We start from the raw sequence: 14,188 nt of genomic DNA, 5'->3' as shown, positions 1-14,188 counted from the left end.
CATGTAGGAAATTACAGGTTGAGCAACCCCAATGGGTTCTTTTAACTGTAGGACTTTTAGGAGATTTCAAAATGCAATGCTGCACCATTGCTGTCAAGATTAGGAGCAAATAACTAGTGTGTTCCAAACTCATTTGACTATGGAAACTTCTTACATGTTTTAATTTTGACATAACTTCTTTCTAGATTACTGTTCCTTTGAAACTGGTGCTGTAGAGAACTCCAGACCAGAAAATTGTAATCTTGCTCATCTACTTGAATGTTACTCTGTTTATTTTTCTTTCCCAAGGACTTCCCTAATATCTTTCTAAAATGATCTCGTTTCATCCATGCTGCTTAATGGAAACTAAGGGATGATTTTAAGGGCTGTACATCCACGTTTAGTGATCATCACCCCCAACTCTGGCCCAGAGTCATTTGCTAAGTCCAAGACCATCACTGTCCCCACTTGGCCTTCAGATGCTATATAGGACTGGGATAGGGTCCAAGCCAGGATGTCCTGTATCAGACGAAACATCACCTAGGAGATTGGGATGTACAGCCAAGATTGAGACCCCCCCCCCCAGGGAGGGGCAGAACATATTGTCATGGGGGCGGCACCCCCCTGGGGCCAGTCTGGTGGTAGCAGAAGCAATCTCCCAGAGACTCTCAAAGGAGTAGTAAATCTCCTGGAACAGAAGTCAGGTGGATGAAGTCTGCTTCATATAGAAATTCTCCCTTCATGGCCAACTCTGAAGGGCCAGGGTTTGGTTTTACTTAAGAAAGTGGCAGTTTGTTATCTATGTTATATCATATTACAAAGAAAGAGAGATCTTTCTGCAGAATGACATTTGTTAAAAAATGTTTGAGTTATTTCTAAGGTAGTATGGTTTTCCCACAAAGTGAATATTAATACCTAAATACCACCTTATCCTCCATATTCTGTGTTCGTGCAAATGACAGCTGGACAGGGGCTTTGGGGCCTTGAACCATCTGGACCATTCTACTGTAATCAAACATTGATTTCCAGGGGTGTTGACTGCGGCTGGGGTGTAGTCGGCCATCCCTGCCCACATTTGCTCCCACCACCAAGGCCACCCAGGAAAGACCAGGCCATCCTGCCATTGCCAATTACTACCTGTGCTGGTTCCCAGGGAGGCTCCACTTGATTCTCTAGAGAGCTTTCAGCAGGTGCCAATCTATGTCATTTTGAGACCTGCTTACAGACAGTTAAAACCAAGACAGCCAAACTGTGGGCTGAATAGTGTAGGTAAATTCTAGATGTGGAACTGTAGAAATGTAAATGCAGGGAAGGGAGCAGAGGGGAGACCCAGAGATGAAACTCAGGATCTTTAAGGGGAGAGACCTGCACAGAGGGTCTATCTGCCCAAGGTCTGGGGCACAGCTTTGCCCAGGGCATCAAAACTCAGAAGATACAGGGTGACTGGGTGGCTCAGTCGGTTAAGCGTCCGACTTCGGTCTAGGTCATGATCTTGTGATTTGTGAGTTCGAGCCCTGCATTGGGGTCTGTGCTGACAGCTCAGAGCCTAGAGCCTGCTTCAGATTTTGTGTCTCCCACTCTCTCTGCTCCTTCCCTGCTCATGCTCTGTCTTTCAAAAAATAAATAAATGTTAAAAAAAATTAAAAACTCAAAACTGAGGGTTGATGGGGGGTGGGAGGGAGGGGGGTGGGTGATGGGTATTGAGGAGGGCACCTTTTGGGATGAGCACTGGGTGTTGTATGGAAACAATTGGACAATGAATTTCATATTAAAAAAATTAAAAACTCAGAAGATACATCAATGTTAGGCAGGAATTTATTAAATGGTACAAGGGTTAGAGGGTTTAAACAAAACACAACCAGACAATGTGATCACGCCTGTTTGTGGGAGAAGTTTCAGTGGAGGGTGGCTCTCACTTGCAATGTAAGGTCAGAGAAGGTATCTCCGAAGCGGTGACATTGAGGTTAAAACTAAATGACAAGAAGGAATCTTCCATGCAAAGATTTTGGGGAGAGGCAGAGGAAATAATAAGTACAAAGGCAGTAAGGCTGATAAGCTTGTGGCATGCAGAGCATCGAAAGAGCAAGGAGGTGGTGAGGTCAGAGAATAAGGCACATGTAGGGTCAAGTAGGGACATGAATGTTAAAGAAATAGCAAATTAAGATTCAAACCTTGATGGGTCCTCCCATCTCTGCTTTCTTTCCATATAGCAGACAAACATCTGTGACTTGATATTTTTCACCCCTTTTCATAGTGTTGCAGCATGTGCTCAGAAACCATTGTCTCTATCAGGGAGCTCTTTGAGCTCACTGGCACAGTGCCGACTTTCTTCTTTTCATGTTGACAGCTATATTATAAAAAAGACCCCAAAGAGAGAAGGACAAAACCAATATGCTACTCTGGGATATGTAAGTGTGAACTTTGGAGTTACTACCTCCCTGAGTTGGATGTTTGGAGGGAAGAGTTGACATCTTGCATGTGCTTTGCACAACGGAAGATGGCTCGTCCTGATTGGGGTGCAAGAAATGGTGGTTTTATAGGAACTCTTTCCTAGAAAGACAGAAACACATATTCTTTAAAACAAGCCATTCATCTTGAGGAAAAGTTCTGTGTATTAATTCTTCTTTCCTAGTGCCTCCATTCATAATCACACACAGGCACGTGGCCATCAAGATAATAGGTCATTTTTTATTATTTTTATTTATTTTTATTTATTTTTAATTTTTTTTTCAACGTTTTTATTTATTTTTGGGACAGAGAGAGACAGAGCATGAACGGGGGAGGGGCAGAGAGAGAGGGAGACACAGAATCGGAAACAGGCTCCAGGCTCTGAGCCATCAGCCCAGAGCCTGACACGGGGCTCGAACTCACGGACCGTGAGATCGTGACCTGGCTGAAGTCGGACGCTTAACCGACTGCGCCACCCAGGCGCCCCATCATCTCTTAAGTTATAATCACAGCTGTGGAATCCTTTCTAAGTTTCCATGTCAATGTTCTGTTTCAGATGCCCCTCCTGGAGGTCAGGGATTGGGTCCACTTTGGCTAACCCAAACACACAAGAATACTCTTAATGGGCCTGGAGACAGCTCTGGGCCATGTGAATCTGCCCTTCTGCCCTGATAGGCCAATCACATTATTTCAGAAGAAGCATTAATGCTTCTGCAATTAGATTCAGTGGCACTAGGTACTCCGGGTCTGCCATCTAAAATTACTGGAGGGGGCTCCTGGATGGCTCAGTCAGTTGAGCATCTGACTTTGGCTGAGGTCATGATCTTGCATCATGAGTTCATGAGCCCCACATTGGGCTCTGTGCTGACAGCTCTGAGCCTGGAACCTACTTTGGATTCTGTGTCACCCTGTCTCTCTGCCCCTCCCCCACTCACCCTCTGTCCCTCTGTCTGTCAAAAATAAATAAATATTAAAACATAAATTGTTGGAGAATTATGTCACTACTGTCCTTCTGCTCCTTTTCAAACCTAACAGGCAGGACCCACGTGTGGTCTCCAAGAAAAAAGTAACATCTTCAGAAAATAAGGGTGGTTGGCAGGAGGGTCTGATGCTATTATACGATGAGTCCCATTCCCCCACCCCCTGCCACGTCTCCTTTCTCTTTAGCCTAGTCTCTCTCAAGGTACAACGAGGATGTCACTGATGATTTCCGGGAAATGCAAATCACTGGCTCTTTGAAAACAACATATCATAGATGATAGGGTGCAACTTCTAAAGAACCAATCTCTTCCTCCTCTGTGCCTCTCTACTGAAGGAAAGAACTGAGGCGAGCTTGTCAACATGACCATCTCTAGGTTTTTGTGTGGGTAACAGGGGGCAAGAAGCAGCACCACACTTGTGGTGTTCTGCGTGGAGTTTCATTAGTGTCCAAGCACACAGCTTTCCCTCTCACAGGCCCACCCAGGATGCCAGTTATCAATCTTCCTCCATACTTGGGTGTGGTATTTCCAGACTAAGAATACTTTTACAGAGAGCCCCAGATAATTTAGGAACCATGGCCTTTCTAATTCTGAAAGAATTAATAGGTCACATTCTAATAGAGTCAACATTTGGACAGAGTCAAAATTAACCCCATGGCTCAGGGGTTGGGTTTCTGCTGGCTTTGTCTTTCATCCCTTTGAATATTATTAATCTTTTGGAATATTCTAGGCAGAGTTGTAACCAGTGATTAGCTCTCCCTTTCAGGTGGGGTGAGAAGAACACAAGCGGCAGTACAGTGGAGGGGTCAAGCATATGACCTCTGAAGCCAGGCTACTACGTTGGGACCCTGACTTTGCTAGTCACCATCTAGGTGACTTAATTCCTCTGGGATTGAATTTTCTCACCTGTAAAATGGATCCCAATAGGACTGACTTCATAGAGATGTGTGAGAGGTAAAGAGTTAATAATTGAAAAGCAGTTACTATAGTGCTGGGTCTATATTGCATGCTTAATGTGTTAGCTCTTCTTATTCCATATGTTCTTCCACAATTAATAACAAGGCCTCTGGTGTGGCAGCTCTTTTGAAGAATTTAGTTTTGAACGTATTGCTACTGAAATGTGTCTTAAAAGATGAATGTGGGGATATTTGAATTTCTCTTTCTCTAGTAGCAAATGACTACCTTATGTTGGATATTTTATTTTTGAATAGAACCTCATCAAACATGCACACACTTGTTTCCGTTATCTCTGTTGTTGTTCCCAGTGATAAGTAATGTCTATTGGCTCTCAGCTCCTCAACTGAGATAGGAAAACTTTCTATTGATATCTTTTCTCTAGTACCCATGCAGGAAGCTTGAGAACTACATTTCCCAGACTCCATTGTCTACTGATGTCTCTTAGTTTCTGCCTATAGGAGGCTTTGGCAGGAGACTGGGGGCGGGGGGGGAAGAATATTGAAACCAGCTTTTTCCCTCTAACTTCTGGGGTGTCTCCAGCTGTACAACAGCAGCCTTGATGTTGAAGTGGCCATGGGCTCTGGTTAATGCCATTTTCCCTTTTATTCCTTCAGAACTAAGTATTGTGGTGTTTTCCTACTACTAATCTTTGGGTAGCATGACTCCTTTTTATTCTTTAAGTTTTTCTTTTTTAAAAAAATTTTTTTAATTTAAAAATTTTAATTAAAAATGTTTTTAAACATTTATTTATTTAAATTTTTTTTAAATGTTTATTCATTTTTTGAGAGAGAGAGAGACAGCACACAAGTGAGGGAGGGGTAGAGATAGAGGGAGACACAGAATTCGAAGCAGGCTCCAGGTTCTGAGCTGTCAGTACAGAATCCAACATGGGGCTTGAGCTCACGAACTGTGAGATCATGACCTGAGCTGAAGCAACCCAGGTATCCCTAATGTTTTATTTTTGAGAGAGGGAGAGAGAGAGAGGAAGAGGGAGAGAGGGAGTGAGAGATGGAGCATGAGTGGGAGAGGGGCAGAGAGAAGGAGACACAAAATCTGAGCTGTCAGCACAGAGTCTAACATAGGGCTCGAACCCACAAGCAGCGAGATCATGACCTGAGCTGAAGTCAGACGCTTAACCGATTGAGCTACCCAGGCTCTTTCAGTCTTTCTAACACATTTTAACCAATCTTTTATATTAAGTCACCTCTCTTTGAGATACCTAGATTGTTTTCTGTTTTCCTTTTTGGACATTTCTTGATACATTCCCAAACTACTTTATGGTACCACAGTCACTCGGCCAAGAATCACTATTTGAAGTATTTAGATACTCAACCCCACCCCCCCCCACCCCCGCCAAAGTATGTTCCTATTCACTCTACAACAGTTCAATACATAATGTCCTTTCTTTTTTGGGTCCCACCAAAAAGAATTCTTCCAAAATTCATTTGGATATATGGACAAATGAGCAAACACTGAAGAATAAAATGAAAGGAAATACCAGATGCATTTTATTGGCCATCTAGCGCATCCTCAAACATTGGCTTGACAACAGTAATCGTCTGTTATCTCTCCTGGTTTCTGTGCACAAGGAATTTAGAGCAGCTTGACATGCATGGTCCTGGATTCAGGTCTTCGTGAGGTTACAGTCAGATATCAGCTAGGGCTGCAGTCATCTGAGGTTCTAACTATGGCTAGAGAATCTACTTTTCAAGGCGACTCGCTCACATGGCTGGGAGGTCAGTGACGCTATTGGCAGGTGGATACAGTTCCTTTCTGTTTGGACTTATCTTCAGGACTGCTAAAGCATCCTTATGGCTGGGAAAATGACTTCCCCTCAAAAAAGTCATCTAAGAAACTAAAGAGGAAGTTGCAATACCTTTTATGACCTACCTTTGAAACTCACACATCATTACTTCATTTGTATTCTATTGGTCACATGGGGCCAACCCTGGTTTGTTATGCAAAGTGACTTCACACAGGCATGTAGTCAGGAGTCAAGGATCATTGGAGGCCATCTTGGAGGCTGGCTACCACATGCATAGTCATTGTGTATATGTGAGGTGCTAAGTGTATAATCCAAGTGAAAATGAGGCATGGAAAGTTCTCTTCTTTAAACAAAAGAGCAGGAAAGTGGTCAATTTCAAGAGTTATTTATTTTTTTAAGTTTATTTACTTATTTTGTGAGAGAGAGAGATAGAGAATCCCTGCACTAACAGTGCAGAGCCCAATGCGGGGCTCAAACTCACAAACCCTGAGATCATTACCTGAGCTGAAATCAAGTTGGATGCTTAACTGACTGAGCCACCGAGGCACCCCAAGAGTTCTTTAGAGAAGAGGGGATGAAGGTCTTCCAGGTTTCCGGGTAGCCTACAAAAAAAATATAACAAGCTAATAAAACACTGAGTAAGTTGTTCTGAGAGGCACAGAAAGGGTGTACCAAGGAGTTGCTTCTTTTCTCTTTCCACCCTGTTGTTGTAGCTACCATTCATTAATTCCCTTTTACCCACAGTGCTATGGGCACATCTATTCCTTTGCTTCTAACCACTGGATGGTACAATACTCCATGGCTTACATCCAACAATTTTATGCCTCCCCCCTTCTGGGGGTAAACACCCAGGCCACCACGGAGGAGTTTCTAAGGGAGAAAAGGGATGAATGAGAAGCAGCATTAACATCAGCAATACTTCTTCCTTTCCTCTCAAAATTAGAATGAACAACTACATATGTGTGAGGCAAGAGGAGCTGGAAATGTTCTGCATTCTGTAAACATCTGTGCCGGCACAGTGCTAAGCATTGTGGGAGATTCAGAGATTAATGAGGCATACTTCCTGACCTGAAGGAACTTATGGTTTTAAGACAAAACAGACCAGTAGACAGCTAATTATAATACAAAATTAAGAACAACAAGGGGCAACTCAGTAATTCTGACTCAGGGATCAGAGAAGGACTCATGAATGGTTGAGTCTGAACAGAGTCTTGAGGAAGGAGGAGGGCATCCCCAGGTGGAGGGAAGAGAGTAGAAAGAAGTAACAGTGTATTTCATAGCGGAAGAGCTAAATGAGCAAAGATGTGGAGTGGGGGAGAGGATGTGACAGTAAGAGCGTGGCTGCTGTGTATGTGGGGCCTGGAGGGCTATGGATGGGGTCGGGGTGGGGAGTCTGGCAAGGTGAGGGGGACCAGATCCTGATAAGTCGTCATTGCCATGCAGGGAGCCTGAATCACTCAGCAATGATTCAGCAATGGGAAGGAAGGGGAACTTCTTGAAAAAGGAAATGACATTATCACACCCATGTAGGAAGGAGAGAATTAATACAAGAGACACAGAGACCAACACGCATACTGCTGGCTGAAGAACTTAGGGCTATCTAAATTTTTCCCTTTTTGGCTCATTACCTTTGATTGTTAATTTTCCTACAGTGAGTGTGGATTATTGGCAAATTGTAAAATAAAATACATAAAATAATTTTTATATGGTAAAATAGAAATCATGAATGGGGAGAATGGAGGAAGCCAATGAGGGTGAATGTCTGCAGTGGGTAGGAAAGAACCTGGGTCTCCAGGGGCTCCTGAGGCCAGGGATGGGGCAGTGGAGGGAAAGGTGGCAGAGAAGGGAAAGGGAAAATTTCAATCATGTGTCATTCCAAATTCCCTGAGTATCTGCCCTGGCCTGGGCACTACTGCAAGAGGTTGCTGGAGAAATGGGTCAGTGGAAGGTAGAATGGACAAGGGAAGAGGGTTATCTTTCAAGCTATAAGAGCCCTGAGTGTATTTGTAAGCTGAGGGGATGGAAGGCTTGAATGATGAAACACAAGATAACAATGACAATTTAGTAGATGAGAGGCAAGATCCAAGAGCAAAACAGAGGGAATAAGGTCAAGGCTGCAGGCGCAGTGTGTGTGTGTGTGTGTGTGTGTGTGTGTGTGTGTGTATCTTAGGGAGAATATATGAAATAGAGAGTATGTAACTATGAGTATCTATATAAGTGGGTATGCATTCATTCAGAAAGAGGAAAAATATACAAAAATCCCATATACAAAACAATTGAGGAAATCCACACCTCCCTCATTCTGTTCAGAAGAGGAGAAAACAGTGTAAGATGAGGGGCAGAAGAATGGTTACACAGCAAAATACACTGCCGACTGGCTGCTCTGTAAAAGGTGGTAGGTGTGCAGGATACAACATGACAGCCCCATGTACTGAGCAGATATAAAGACTCTAGACTGTCACAGCTCTGGACTTGGTGTTGATGGGCGTGCCTCTGACACGCTCTGATCTTTATCCCCTTCAAAGTTGCCTGTTTTGAAGACTTTGTGTTTGGCCGGAGTTAAATGAACCACTTTGCTTGGCCATGTTTCAGGCAAAAGCCTGAGGAGGTGACTGGAGAACATAAGGGTCCCAGAGGCATTTTTCACAGTGACTCCCCAGTCATCAGCAGACCCCTCTGAGAAAATGGCAAGACAGAAGTCGGACCAGGCACAGGAATCTGTGGCAGCTCAGTCCTTCAGTCGGGCTAAAGCTAATTATCCCTGCTTGCCCTCCCCTGCTCCGCTAGTCGGCTTGCTCAGTCTTGCTTTTGTCTTAATCAGGAAGAGAGACTCCTACAGTGGTGTCTTAATGTAAACAAAGCAATTTGTGACTTGATTAACCCAGATGGACAAATGTGTCCTTTTCTCCCTTCATCTCTTTACCAGGTTTGGACTATTTTAAGAAGTTTCTCTCCATGTGAAAGGCAGTGCCTGCCTGTGGTTGATCTGGCTTTGCTTTTTCCTGTGTTTCTATTATCCATCTCCCTCCTATCACACCCATAGTGAGGGATTCATTCCAGACAATCCAAGGAGATTGAATCAACTTCCTTCTGTGTTCTGTTCGGGTAATGTACAAAGTCAGGAATGCCACCACCATTAAAAATCTACCTAACACATGATTTGTCCAGGTGATAAGTAAGGTTTGTAGTTAATATTAGCTGCTGTGATTTATCAAGAGAATAACTACCTGGTGGTACATTTCACAAATGTACCACCAAACCATCTATCAATGTGATGATGAACTTTTCATATCTGAGGAGGCCTGTGACTGATACAGAACCAAGGAACTTGCCTGCATGTCTATTAAATTGCTGGAGGTCAAGGAAGCAAGTAAGAGGCTCTGGCAGGTAAAAGACAGCACAAAATGGGGGAGAAAATAATAAAAAAGGTTTTATGCCAAAGCATCAGAAAACATCAACATAAATTTTTTGTTGTTTGTCCTTTGAAATTCATTCCCCAATGTCTTCTCTCTCTCATATATTTTTGCCCTAGGCTGAATTGAAGCTGTCATCCCCTCCCCATCCCACCTCCTCTGGAAAACCCCGTTCAGACAAAGAAGGTTCCCTGAGGAGATCCCAGCAAACATACATCCTAAACACTCAAGCTCTCTGGATATATGTAAATGTATAATCTAATCGGTTTGATGCAAATTAGGATTTGTATTATTTCTCTATTCACAACTGTGATAGATTACCACACACTTGGTGGCTTCAACAATGCAAATTTGTTTTCTTACAGTTAGTTCTATAGGTCAGAAGTCTGACACAAGTTTCACCGGGCTGAAATCACTGGGCTGCATTCCTTCCTGGAAACTAGGGAAGAATCGTATTCTTGTCTTTTCTAGCTTCTAGAGACTACTGGAATTCTTTGGCTTTTGGGCCCTTTCTTCCCATCAAAGCCAACAATGGTGAGTCCAGTCCTCCCATCACCCCCTTACTCTGACCTCTTCCACTTTTAAGGATCTCTGTGATTACACTGGGACCCTAGGGGGATCCAGGATAATCTCCTGGATTATTTTATTAAACTCAGCCCATTAGCCACCTATGTCCACCTGCAGCCTTATTACTTCCCCTTTGCCATGTAAATAACACATGTTCAGTTTCCCAGGATTAGGACAAAGCATCTTCAGGAAGCGATTATTCTGTCACAGGATTTAAGTTTTGTGGTTGTTGTTTTTAAACTTGTGCCCTCTCTCCCTCTCTCTCTCTCTCTCTCTCTGGCTCAAAATAGTAACAAATAAGCAAAGTGAAGTCTTAAAATAGGTTTCCGAAACAGATTACTACTCAAATTTTCATCCAGCCTCTTAACTACCTGCTGATTCCCGGCAAGTTACTAACCTCTTTTCTAAACCTGTTTCTCATCAGTAAAACAATACAATCTCCTACAGAAATGAATGCAGGAAATGGGATAATGTTTGCAAAGCTTTAGCATAATGCTTAGCATGTACTATGCTTAATAAAAGTAAATTAATTTTTTTTAAGTTTGGCCAGGATGTGGGCAGAGTAGGGACAGCGAGGTCTCTGTACACCGTATCCCTACTGATGGTTCAGCCCTCCTCCCACTGGCTCCAAGTTGGTCCCGTCTGTGGAAGCCTCTCCATCTCACTGGGTAGGGAAAAGAAAAGTTCAGCTGTCATCTTTGCTGTCCTTCCTGAGGTCTGCAATTTTCTCTTCTTTTGCTGCCTTTTCCTTCACCCACCTTCCACTGCAGATGGGTCGGGGTTTGAAGACTGGGCACTGACCCATAGAGCCGGTTTGACCCAGAGAATAGCTCCTGCTGTAAGTGGCAGGAGCTGTGGGGGAGGGGAAGGATCCAGTGCTGAGCTCAACCTCTGCCGGCCCACAATCACTTGCTGAACCTGCTCGAAGCACCTTTGCCCTCAGTTCCCCAGGCCTGTGGGTTAGATTAGCAGGAGAGAGTCATAATTTTCCAGGACTAATTACACCTGACTTTGCATGAAAGTCACTACTTGCAGGGCAACATGGCTGCCCTGGGGGTACTCCAAGTCTGGCTGCCTTTCTGGCCAGAGCTCTGGAGATTATCAGGGCCCCAGAGGGACCCAGGCAACCCAATGTGTGTGCCTAGAAAGGCTGGCCTTCCAGAAAGCCACTAGGTTACCTACCGTGTTGACAAAACCAAAAATGTTTTAACATACAGTATTAATGACAATGGCAAATATGCACTCTACACAGTTTGGGAAGATAATCCAACAGCGTTTTGTTTTTTTTCCCAAATGAAAAACATATATATATATAAAATAAAAAATAAACACACATACATATCTTTTTGCCCAGCAATCCAACTTTGGCAGAATCTATTCTATAGAAGAAACAAAATACTAGTACATAACATTGTTTGAACAAGAATACTTATTATAACAATATTTGTAGGACAACAAAAAACTGGGAAAACTTAAATGTCCACCAATAGGCAGAGAATTAAATAAACTGTGGTATGGCCATCTAAGAAATATTGTATAACTATTTAAAAGCAGGAGTTGTTTGTTTAATTATTGATCTTAAAGGATTTGGTATAAGAATAATATATATCATAATTTTGCCCAAATGAAAAAAAAAAACCCTCTACCTTCTGTATGGGTTCATGTCAATATGTTTTCAGATCATGGAGAAAAGTATGAAAGGATACACATCAGTCTGTTAACAGTGCAGGTGGGTTCATTTGTTTTGTTCTATGTATCAGTGTATTGCTTTGATGATTACAATAAATTCTTTATGTTTTAATTCGGAAAGAGGAATTTAATATAAATATTAATTTATAATAAATTAACATAATATAAATGGCAACAGAGAGGAGATGGAGAATGGAAGTTGCCGAGAAATCTCCAAGGTGAGTCTGGCCAGTTCTGGGAAAACCTAGGGATTCCACATTGGGGAATGAAAGCCCCAGCTGGAGGGGTGTGGCTGTAGGGTCTGGGGGCACAGTCAATGCGGAGCAGCTGACTAATTCAAGGAGCTTATCTACAGCATCCTCTGAGAAGGCCAGTTGGTGGGGTGGAGTGCTAAGTAGCCTGCAGCAAGAAGAGTTTAAGCTGCTAGACTATGAAGGAAAACTTTCCCAAGGTATTACAGGTCATAATGAGGTTTTCTACTAGAGGTTATTTTTGAAGAATTCAGCGAGACTCACTGAATTAAGCTGGCATAGAAGCGGGAAGAGACGAAAATAATAGCTAGTAAGAGGCATGTAGTGGAAAAACGCTTTACCTATGTTATTCCATTTGATACAAAATGCAACCCAACGAGGTAGGTAGGATTATCCCCATTTTACAGAGGAGGAAAACAGAGGGGTGATAGAGGGGTTAAGTAACCCACCCATGGTTATGCAGCTGGCAAACAGGTATTTTGGCTCCTTAGTCCTCACTCTAAAGGCCATGTTCTTCCAGGAGGAGAATCTGGATGGAAACGTTAACCTCCTCCTCACCCCATGAGGCACAACTGGGGAGACTGCCAGAGCCCAGGCTGGGCAGGGCTGGGCTGGGTTTTTTTTATTCTAGCATTGGGGTTTTCAGCTGAGGTTGCCTGGCCCCAACATCAAGGAAGTGTCCCTAGAAGATGCTGTTCTTCTCCTTGGGGGAGAGGGGACAGAATATAGCATTACAAAGTTCCCTGATGACCTGTCTTGCAGTGACTTGAGGGGGCAGGGCTTGCCACAGATGAACCCTGGGTCTTGCTCTAGCCACACAGCTGGCATCCTCACTGCCCTCCCACCCACCCCCCCCCACTTTATTTTCACAGTAGAAACAAGGGACAAGGGAAGCTTTGGAGCAGTGAGAACATTTCTTCTGGTCCTATGGGACCAGGCAGTAGACTGTTCCAGAGAGTGGACACCTCCGGGACCACCCTCACCCAGCCTGGAGCTGCCGAGGGTTCAGAGCCTTATGTGTGCGGGGGAGCAGGAGAAGGAGGGAATGGTTGGAGACCTTCCCAGAAGCAGCTCTGCCCGATCTGAAGGAGTTTCAGGAAGGCGGAGAGGGGATAAGCTTCACCTCTTCTCAGCGGTCTGATTTCCCCAGGGTGTGCTCTGGTATGCAGAGGTGGGGGCTGCTGGTGCTCCAGCCCCACAGACACCTCTCTCAGGCCTGCCCAGACCCCAGGCTCCTTGATGACTGTGGCCCTAGCCCTTGAGGCTCCAGCTGGAGTGAAAGCATCTCTGGGGTCACAGAAGGGAGAATCTGCCTGGTGGTCCTTGTGGGCGTTTGCTTCTCTTCTCTGAGAGTCTTGAATGAAAATCAGTCCCAATTTCTTCTCTATCCTCCACCCTTCCTCTGAAACTCGACTATCTCCAGCTTAAAGTTTCTTCATCATCTCCTTCTGTATTTAAGATGACCGCCTCTCTCCCCTCCGCTATTTCTGGACGTTTTCCCAGTTTTCTCTGAACCCCCTTTTTCAGGTCCTTGTTCCCTCTAACTCCCCCTCCCAAGGGCTCTGGAGCTGACCTCTCTGACATTTTCACGAGGAAAACCAAACGTTACACTCAAGTGAACTGCTGTGACTTGAACCTACTTGGGCAGGCAGTGGAGTGAAAGAGGGAGCTTCTGCAAGCCCAACAAGTTCTCAAAGGCTCAGAGCCAGCGCTGGTGGGCCACGTGGCAACGGGCTGTGCAAGAGCTGGAGATGCTGCTGGGTGAGGTGGAGGTTGGTCTGACGACCTCCTTGGTGTGGAAACCGACCCGGTCCCCCGCCCCCATCTGGGCAAGGAGTGCGGGCACCCTGGTTAGTATCTCCCCGAGCTGGGAACAGGGCTTACTGCGTCGCTGCTTAAAAACAACATCAGCTAACATACGGAGATGTCATCATGATTAAACAGCAAATTATAGTCGAAGACGGCGCGATAATAATCTAAACAATCACCACAACAAGAAGAAATGTTCTCTAACGAGTCAGATGCGGCAGCCTGGGTTTCCGAGACTCGCGGCCCTGCGTTCCTGCGGCTCCTTCCAAGCGCACGTGCTCGTAGTGCCCGGCCCAGGACAGGGCAGAGGAGCCCCCGACACGGCACCGA

General features: G+C 44.4%; 1 long non-coding RNA gene across 1 annotated transcript; it reads right to left on the bottom strand.

Annotated features, from left to right (window-relative positions):
• Positions 1-1,776: 1,776 nt before the first annotated feature.
• On the bottom strand, positions 1,777-7,762 carry LOC123385313. Its single transcript, XR_006597584.1, has 2 exons — positions 6,629-7,762; positions 1,777-2,529 (listed from the first exon to the last, which is right to left on the bottom strand). It is a non-coding gene; the product is annotated as an uncharacterized LOC123385313 (long non-coding RNA).
• Positions 7,763-14,188: the final 6,426 nt, after the last annotated feature.

Source organism: Felis catus, chromosome B2 (genome assembly GCF_018350175.1).
Source record: "Felis catus isolate Fca126 chromosome B2, F.catus_Fca126_mat1.0, whole genome shotgun sequence".
NCBI lineage: Eukaryota > Metazoa > Chordata > Mammalia > Carnivora > Felidae > Felis > Felis catus.
Note: the sequence above shows the minus strand (reverse complement) of the source record. Positions and strands in the feature narration are given on the sequence as shown.